Source organism: Balearica regulorum, chromosome 25 (assembly GCF_011004875.1).
Source record: "Balearica regulorum gibbericeps isolate bBalReg1 chromosome 25, bBalReg1.pri, whole genome shotgun sequence".
In the NCBI taxonomy this organism is placed as follows: domain Eukaryota; kingdom Metazoa; phylum Chordata; class Aves; order Gruiformes; family Gruidae; genus Balearica; species Balearica regulorum.
Window position 1 is genome coordinate 2653659 of NC_046208.1, and position 9827 is coordinate 2663485.

Here is a 9827-nt window from a genome sequence, read left to right on the forward strand (position 1 = left end):
GCAGCTTTCGCTTAGATAAACGGGCTTTAAAGTCCCGGTTTAGCGTGGGACTAGGACTGTTTACCATTCATCATTGTTAGTTAATTGCTATTTGGTTAAATATTTAGTTTGGATTAAGTTCTTTTATGCTCTTTTCTTAAAAAATAATAAATAAAGGTGTGTTTAGTAATGTGGTAAAAGGCTTTCTAGAAGGCTTTTTAAAGATACTCTGCAGGAGGGAAGCTCCATAAAGTTATTTTTTATATTTTGCATTTAAATTTTCTTACTTGTAGTTTGCTCTGGTGTTATCTGTAATTAGCCAAGCTAAAGCAGCAAGGAAATTCCACTGTTTTCTGGAGTGACTGCAGACGACTTCTCTTCTTTACCAGTTTCATTCCTTATTCTGAAAAGAAAAAAAATTACAGTTTGCATCATCGTTTAAATCCACAAAATCCAACTCATGGTCTGCAAATCAGCTGTGTTCAGTGTAAGAGGACGGTGCAAAGGAAGGACAGATTTGGAAAAGGCGCTGAGGATGGACACACTTAAGACATTTAACACACTTGAACACATTTAACAGCGACAACACCCCTGCTTTTCCACCCCATCCACCCCCCCGCGGAGGTTTAATGAGCAGCAAGGATGCGGATCTGAGTTTCTAAGTCTCAAAGCAGCTCTTTGCTTTCAGGTACCCGGGTCCCTCTCCCTGCAGAGGCAAATGGCACCAGCGACCCGTGAGCATCTTCGCTGCGTGGGGCTCCCCAGTGCCACCCCCCCCCCCCACCCCGGCCCGCGCAGAGCCCGGCCGGCCGATGGGAGCTCACCGCGTTGTTGGACCAGACGGTGCGGTGCCGGCTGAGCGGGTGGATCAGGTGGGGACATGAATGGGGGGGGGAGGCCTGGGAGAGGCAGAGACGAGCAGAAAGTCCCCACGGCAAGCGGTAGCATGCCGCCGAGTCTGCTTCTGCGGGAGACTCGGTGCCCTCCGTGACGGTCTGCGGTTCGTAGGGCCTTTTTTGGTACAATGCTGCCAACTCCCGTGTCCTGCAGCAGTGACCCAGCCGTTGTGTAAACAAGGGTTTAATTTTGGAACTTTAATATTTAAGAGGGTAAAGTTTCTTTCGCTCAGGCGTGTTCTCATACACTGCCCATTTGACAAAATACTGAACTACATGATCAGCTGCTAACAAAGCGTCCTGCGGCTGTGTTCGCGGTCCATCTGAGTGAATATTTGTACTCGGAACAACTCCCCTTCGCAGTATCATGCTGTCAGACTGGAGCAGGGTTTTCTAAGGCGGCATCGCCCTGGCTGGCCCTTCTGAGTTCTCACCCTGGCTATCCTCTAAGACGAACAGGGAAGACAAGTCACACGAAAGGGTGTGTGGATGCAAAGAGCAGCAAAGCCCAGCACGGGTAGTTTCCAACAATAATATTACCATTACCTTTGGAATACAGACATAGGGATCCATCCCGAGACGGGATCTCTACTAGAAGTGGCTTGTATTAACTCGTGTACCAACTCCTGCGAGGAGAGCGGCTGGAGCACTGTTGATCCTCTCCTGCTGTCTTCTGCAGAGACTTTGCCTTTGGCTTCTTTCTGCAGTCAGTAACTGTTCCGCACCTACTCAGTTTCGTGATGGTAGCACAGGTATCTCCTTGGAGGGGACAGAAGCTCAGCTCGTCACTTGCTGTCAGGGACAAAGACATGGTTTCTCATCTGCCGTCCTGCTGTAGGTGTGTTACCAGCACTTCAGCCGTGGCTGCCCTGTTCTAAAGCCATCAAAGAAGTTAGAAGAACAGGAAACAAATTGCATTAAAAGTGCTTTGGAGGATGGAATTACCATGGAGGTGGAAACTCGGGTGGGTTTTTTCCCCCCATGCTACTAGAAGGCAGTAGGTCCTTCTCAAAGAAACTTGCGTGGTGGTGATAACATGACTTCTTTGCGACGGTCTGAAGTTGTAGGGCATCTGCACATTGGTTTTAGTGGTTTCCATCCCTGCCGTTCTCTCCAGTCACTGAACTACTCGATCTCCAGCATCGAAGCTCACTGGTACATTAACCCTGGGCCACTCAGAGTAGCTCCCTTCCAAGGCCACTTACCTAAGCGTGATAGATTTCCCCATCTCGTGGCCTCTGTGAAATGGCTTTACAGAAGGAAGCTTTTGTTCTTTATGCTGTAGGAGTTACATTAGTAATCTGGAAAAGAACTATCTGCCTTTAAAGTATGATTTAGCATTTGTGTCCCATACTTTCCTACCTGGGTCCACTTTCATGTGATGGCCCTTCCACAGCATACCAGTCCGCTGGCTGTTTTCATAAAGCACTAGAGAAGGAATAACGTAGGCTTTGCACTCTTTAAAAATGTTTTAATTGTGCAGTTTTCAGTGCTGGCTATATTGGGCTGTGAAATAAGTAGGAACTGTGGTTAGACACAGTATAAAACTTCTCTCTGGTGTGTTTATCTGGCATCCTACGGTTTCACAGTGCTCTGTGATTGTGCACCGTCACGCTGCCTGCTCGGTACAGTTTGTCACTTAAATGGAATGATGCAAATATAAGAATTAGCCCTGCCCTGCTGGGACTGCACAGATCCATCGCGCCAGGAGCCTGCCTTTCACCGTGCCTGGTAGGGAGCACCCAGGGAAGGAGCGTACAGGTACCGGCGCTCCCAGCTCTCCGTGAACTTCTGAGTAACACCACATCCATCGCTTGAATATGTTACAGTTTGGGTTTGGGTTTTTTAACCTATCACTTTAAAGCTACAAATTCTGAATTTAATCAGGGTTTTTTTTTTTCCCCAGCCACTGCATATCATGAGATCCTTCCTTTACTCCTCACTGTTTTACCATGGATGTGCCTCACTGATTTTGTATCACCATCTCCAAACATTGCCAGCTTGCTACGTACTCATTTTCCAGAACATTTTCAAACACATTGAATGTTCAGGAAGCTCCCAGCATCCTGGCCTGTGTGATTATGTCTATTTGAGTACCAAGCATTTCAATTTTCACCTGTACTCCCAAGTTTGGTGCAGGCAGCGAATCGTCCTCCCGAGGCAGCTCTCGTCTTGGACAACCTCATTCTAACCTCACCGTTTTGAGGCAGGAATGGCTTTATATAACCCAGATTTCATCCCCAGGGATGGCGGGTTTGGTGTCAAGGCTGTGCAGAACCAAATGCTCACCCACGCAAGTTGGGGCATCAGGGACTCTCTTGCCAGCGACTTCGTACGCGTTTCGCCTTTAGCTGCAGCGGAGAGGTGAAGAACCGCTCCATCTCCAGCAAAGGAGCTGGAGATCTCCAGAATGACGTTACAGAAAGCGCCTGTTCCATCTCACAGAGGGAAATGCTGATGGGAGAGGCTGAAAGACAACCCCCCCGGGACACCGGAGCTCCCAGGAGGTAGCCCTGATGAAAGCGCATGTGTCAGAGGGAAGACTGGGATTTAGGTCTCAGTCGTTCCTGGCTCATTGATGTGCACATCTGATGGCCTCATTTTCAGCTGTCATATCCAGTCTGCTTCCCTGTATTCCCCTCTTCTCACCCTGCCGATGACTGAAATGGGGTACCCTAAATGCCAGAAGACGCTTTCTTGCCCAAGCTCCCATTTCACTGACTCCTGAATTCTAATGAATATCCTGGACCTTTCCCCTGCCGTAGGTGTGCCTCTTCAAAAGCAAAACATCCTACAGCCACGGGCAGAAATGCCAGACAGTGTTTTCAAAAGGAGAAAAGCTCTATTACTGCGTTAGGGTCAGCTGGGAACTGCAGGAAAACTGTTCAACACGGAGCAGCCAGGTTAATGCGTACGCTGCTGTTGGAATCACAGCTTCCCTGCCCACCCCAAACCCCACGGCAATTCTACGTGTCTTTGCATGGGGAACCAGAATTACCACCACCATCTCGCTTTTTTGCTCCTCACTCATGTACGCTGTTCCCTTTGGCTGCTGGTCCCCAACAGTTCACAGCCCATCTCTGGGTGCCCATCGCATCTCTCCTGGGCACCTCCTTTCACACGTGGATGGTTCTTGATAGCTCGTTTACACCAGCCTTTACTTTTCTATGCAATTCTTTGCCTCAGAGATGAAACTAACCCCTTTAGGACTACTGTGCAATACCGATGTGAGCGCGGAAACCATGTTTGTATGTTTGCAAAGGAATACAGATGTGTTTTCTGTCCTCCTTGTGTGAGGTGAGACGCTCAATGTGAAAGTAATTGGAATTAAAGTCTTGGTGCCTCTGTGCAACCAGGATTATTGTAGTTACAGTGTAGGACTGCCAGCTCAGCAGTCACTGACTGCTTAGAAATTACTTTTCTTCTAGTATTACTACTAAGTTAGAATCCATTCAATAATAATTTTAAAATCCATGTCTTTTTCATTATTTAAGATATATGCATCTCTTAGCTTGGTGCTAAAGACTTTATGAGAATCTCATTGGATCTCTCCGATTTTGATTTAACTCTTTAGCTTCTCAGTGCTGATAATTTAGTGTACAAGTGCAGCAGTCTTGTAAAAAAAGAAAGCAAAGTGTCGTAAAACCTTTCTAATGATTCAGGTTTCAGAAAATTTGAAGGCCTGTTCCTCTTTTGAGGAATAACAGTTGTCCTGATCAAGTAGATGGACAGTACGTCCTGAAGAGTGGCAACCGTGAAATCCTGCACGATAGCCTAAATGGCCGAGGCACGTAGAATCGTAGAATCCTAGGATGGTTTGGGTTGGAAGGGACCTTTAAAGAGCATCTAGCCCAACCCTCGAATTTGTTCTCTCCTTTCATGGTACCAGCCATCCTCCCTCTCCATATGACAAATTCCTATGTAGGCAGAGGGTCGGTATCGGCAACTTGCTTTCTTTTGATTACAATTAAACTCAGTGCGGTTGTATGAAAAAATATTCTATAAAAATGGACAGCAAAAGCCCTCACGCTGCTGTGTAACGCGGTCAGTGGGAGGCTGTTTCCAGCTGGGACTTTATTCTCTCTTTTTAAATGCTCCTTGGCAAAACTAGACGAGCTAGTTAGCGGTGATGCTCCTCTCTCCCGGGGCTGTTGCTGGAGCCGGCGTGGAGCCGTGTGCCTTTGTGTCCCATCCACCCTGAACCACCTTCCTCCCGTTGCCAAGGAGCCGATCGCATTGCCGAGAGCCGGGACTGTGCCTGAACTGCTCCGGCATTCCCGGCTCTTCCTCTGCCTTCTCCCCACCTCCCACTCGGCCTCCACCAGGATTGCGTTAGAAACGGTGATCCTGCAAACGCCGCCTCGCTTTTGGGGGTTTTTTTAAATTTTTTTTTTGCAGTTTCAGGCAACTGGACCGTGCACATGGACAGTCCCAGCGGTGGGACTGTAGGTTCGGCTGTGACGAGCAAGGTGTTACTACCACGGGGTGACAGGCACCTCTGCAAGATAACTGGGGTTGCCATGGTTACAGATGGAAAATAGGGCTATGGGTTAACTCGGGCCAGTGTCGCATGAAGCACAACATCCCACGTCACTTGGCGCGCACCTGAGACAGCGAGAGCCGGAGCGGTGGCCACCACAAATCCCCGAGTCCCCAGCCAGCCCCTGGTTTGTAGGTTAAACTTCCTGAAACATCCCGAAGAGAAATCATTGTGCCCAACAGCTTCAGGGATGGAATTGGGGTCGGGCTACAGCAGCCCCCTGCCAGACTCCGGCAGAAGGAGCCCATCTCAGCCCTTTATTAATTACTGGTGCAACCCAAATTTTAAGGCCCTATGAAGCTCTGATTTTTCTGAGCTTTCACACTCTGAATATTTAAGAGGAATTCTCTGAGTCAGGCATGCATCTCACATCTAGACTGTGGGTGCAGCTTGGAGGCAAAGCGAATAGTTTCAGCTGGACCGGAGGGCTGGAGCTGATACAGACTCTGATGGACCAGCCAGCGATGCAACGTTTCTGGCAGTTCTGAGTGTCCCTGGACCATCATCATCTTCAGGACTTGGTGAAAACCTCCCAGGCAAACAAAGGGACAAGTGAAGCCTGGACTGAAAAATAAAAGAAAAAAGAAAAAAAAAAAAAAAGTCTCTGCCCAAGCAGAGCTGTTGCTCACGGGTGGTTTTGGAAGCTCCATGAAATCGGTTTGGGACGCTGCTATTTCTCTTTCACAGCACCCTGCAGCACTGGACGGCCGTACTAAAGCCTGAGGAGGAGGGTTTCTGCCAGGCTGATTTCTGCGTGTTAACGTCCACAAGTTGTTACTCTCCCAAAGAGAGAAACCGCACGTGCACAGGTATCAAGAAGAGGAGGTGGCTGGAAATCCCACTCTTGGCTTTTGCAGTATCGCATCCCTCATTGTGACGGTCCAGCCCTAAGGAAGGCAAAGTGACGGCGTGGGAACGGATCTAAGGAGCAGAGGCTCATGTCCGGTGCAGTCAATGGGCAAAGAAATCGCGTCGAGCTATTAATCTCTTAATAATACGGCTGATCTTTAGTCTGCTGTTGAAAATATATATTTAAAGAAGTCTTAGAAGTTTGTACCTTCACCACAATATATTCTTATTGCCTTGGTTTTTTTGGGGGGAGGAATAGTATTAGAAGCTGGCTTAGAGGCTTAAAACCAGTCCTTGCCACGTCTTAGGTGCTGGCCCTCGCAGCGGGCTGAGCGCTAAGCCTCAGCTCTCCGCTCCCCTTTAAAGGAGTAAAGCGATACAGCCATGTACGGGCTGAGAAGGAGCTGGTTTGTGTGTTTTGGTTTTGGGTTTGTTTTTTTTTTTTTTAAAAAAAAGGAAAATAGTTGGCAGGAACATGAGCAAAGCTGAAAGTATTTTCATCTGTTTTGTTTTGTAATGTTTAATGTTTTGTTTTCTACTTTACAAATTATACAAAGAAATCACTCAAAACAAAGGTCTCCCATCCTGGAAAGGGAAAAAAATCTAGTGGGACTAACGTGACTAATCAGAATTGGCCAAGTAAGAAAAAACCCAAAGTGTCTTGAAAAATGACAATATCTATTTTTTTCTCAGGGAAAAAAAAAAAGATAGAAAAGTTCACCGTCTAATTGAGATTTGTTTGCAAAATAATTCCAGGCTGGGAAGAGTAAATCAACTTGTGCATAAAAATATTTTTTTTGAGATTCATTTTTATTTTTGTATTAATGATAGCTTGGATTTTAGAATTTACTAGTGGTTTTTCCAATGATTATTGCTATGAAAGTACAAAATACCTGTCCTAACTTTTAAACTGTTGGGTACTCTTTGTTTTATGAAAGACTACAGAAGAGAACTGACCAGAAAGACACAGTTTAAAAAAAAAAAAAAAAAAAATCATGGCAGTTTTAAGAGAAAACATCTGGGAAAGGAGTCTCTTCTTGCTCTCTCTTTTTTTTATGAGTATTTTAAAAAGATAATAGCTTATATTTACTTATTTTTAGAAGCATCTAGAAGGCTCAGCTGAGACCGAGAGGCCAGCGTGGCTCAGCGCTGTACAAGCAAAGACAGTTTATCCCTGGCCAAAATGATTTACGATCCCAGTTTCAAGGCTGAGGCAAGAGGCAGAGATAAACCTCAGCCGGCACCTGCCAGCCCCAACCCCAGCAGGAACAGCAAAACGCCACGGTTAGCGACGGCGTCCGTTTATTCAGCTGATAGGATGATTTGGATAGGATAATTTTCGGCAATAACAATTTAAGGAAAAAAAAAAAAAAAAAAAAGCATTTCAGGAATTTTTCAGATAAGAGCAAATAATTCGTGGCATCGAGTTTTAAATGCTCTGGGAGTGTCTTGGCAGCCGATGGTTAACGAGGAGCTGCAGGCAGGCGAGGAGCTCGCTCCGTGTGTGTCTGGCAGCTCCCGGGCGCTCGTGGGTGCTGTGCTGGGGGTGGGAGTGGGGACTGAAGCGATCCGTATGAATCACAGCAGATTTCCCAATCTCTCGCTATGCTTATAAAAGCAGTCACTCCAGGCAGGGGCTGGCAGACACATGCGTTCAGAGAGACGTGCCCTCGTATCCATAGGTGTCTGGAAGCCGCGGCCAAGCCTCTCCGCACGCACGCAGCAGCGTCACCTCTCCGTAGGTGCATCCCGTAAAGCAGTGGGCAAGGGGATGGGGTCTGCTGGGGCACATACAATGCTAAGAAAGCTGCTTAGGGAGGTCTAAACAATTTTTTCCTTGTTTATTCATCTCCCAGTTGGAAAATATTGCTTTGTCATATTGAGGTTGGTGAAAGTTTTAATGGGAGGGGTTTTTTTTTTTTGTACCCAGGGTGCAACTCCGGGGAGTTGGGAGGTGACGGCAGGACGGACTCTGCCAAAAACTCTGCTACGAACGTGGCCGGGATACGGGAAACCGGAGCTGGAAGACTCTTCTGCGGAGATGAAAGCAGGGATGTGCAGGAGAATTTCTGTCACCCACCAGCCCAAAGGTACCGGCTGTTCTGCAGTGCGTCTTTCTCCCTTAATTAAAAATATAACAAGCAAGCCCCAAATCCTGGATCTGCATTTCAGTGCAGAGGACAAACGAATCTCAAAAAATGTACAATGAAATCTTTTCTGATGAGCTGTAAGCAAAACCAGTGTTTACTGAAGCGGCAGTCCTCCTCAAAACTAACAAGGTCTTTTCCAGACAGACACCCTCTTCCTAACTCTCCTTTCCTCCGAGAGCCGCTCGGCCGGGGCCATAAGCATCGGTGTTCCCCGGAGGGGGGAGGCAGTTACATAAATCCAAGATATTGAAATAGCATTTGATGAATTTTTCCTTTGTTTTACCAGCTAGAGGGGCTTTCAGTCCCTGGCTGGGGTTTTTTTGCAGCGGCAGGGATGTGTGCAGACCGAGATCCATCTCAAGCAGAGGGGCCCTTGTGCTTACCTAGTGATTACTGCTACAGAAACGGAAAGAAAAAACCATCACATTAACTCCTGGTTTCTGATAAAACAAAACTAAGTTGTTACAGCTGAAGCGATACATTTTTCTGGTTAAATATTTAAATTGGTAATTAATATACGTCCTTTAGGGTGGGAAAATAGTTGTTTTCCGTAGTTTCATTGGCTTCACGGGAGAAATAAACTACTGTAGTTTGGAAAGCAGAGACTTAAATATGTTTATTTCATAATAAACATTTTGTAATTCTGCTTATAAGATAGTAAGTCAGCTCTCTGCGTGAATGTTGTCCAGGAGGAAATAAAATAGGGATCTATGGCAGTTCCTACGGAACGTGCTGCTGCTCCGGGGGTTTAACCACGCCAGGCAGCTCCGGCACAGGACTGGGCTCCCGGGGCTGCCGGCGGTTTGGGCAGCCGGTAGGAAGGTGGAGATGTTTAAATCGTTAACCAGCGAAGCACACGTTACCTGAAACCCTGTTTTCCAGCGGATTACTCTGGTTTTGCTAAGTGGGGAGAGCAGATTTCCAGGGCTGGGCGCTGAGTTAAGCCTATGCCGATCGGCTGGAGCCGGGCAGCCAAAGGCTGGCGAGGTGGGATGCTGCCGTCACTCCCGTCGCTCCCGTCATTCCCGTCGCTCCCGTTGCTCCCGCCGGAGGACGGCATGTTCCCGGGTTACGCAATAACAGGCGGCGTGTGCCCCTGTCCCCTCGCCCACTGCAGTGGGCACCGATCCCCCTCTCCAGTCGCAGCCTCTGCGTCCCCACGTGAAACGGGGAGCCTTGAAAAAACCAGAAGTGTGGCTGTAATTAGGATTAATCTATTTTTAGCAAGCTGTCTGGTGCCCTGTCCACGCTCCAGCTGAGATGTTTAATTCTATCATCTAGCTCGACTCTTTCTGCAGTTGCACTCAGGATTGATATAAAAATTTTCTTTTAAACCTGGAATTTGTTGGGGTTTTGGTTTTGTTGTGGTTGGGTATGGTGGTTTTTTTGCTAAAAAAACCTTTTTTCCCCCAT

The 9827-nt window shown here is 47.2% G+C and overlaps 1 long non-coding RNA gene across 1 annotated transcript; it reads right to left on the reverse strand.

Moving 5' to 3' along the window:
- Positions 1–6204: 6204 nt before the first annotated feature.
- Positions 6205–9402, reverse strand: LOC142605179 (uncharacterized). Its single transcript, XR_012838908.1, has 3 exons — positions 9278–9402; positions 8698–8810; positions 6205–6302 (listed from the first exon to the last, which is right to left on the reverse strand). It is a non-coding gene; the product is annotated as an uncharacterized LOC142605179 (long non-coding RNA).
- Between the last annotated feature and the right edge of the window lie 425 nt (positions 9403–9827).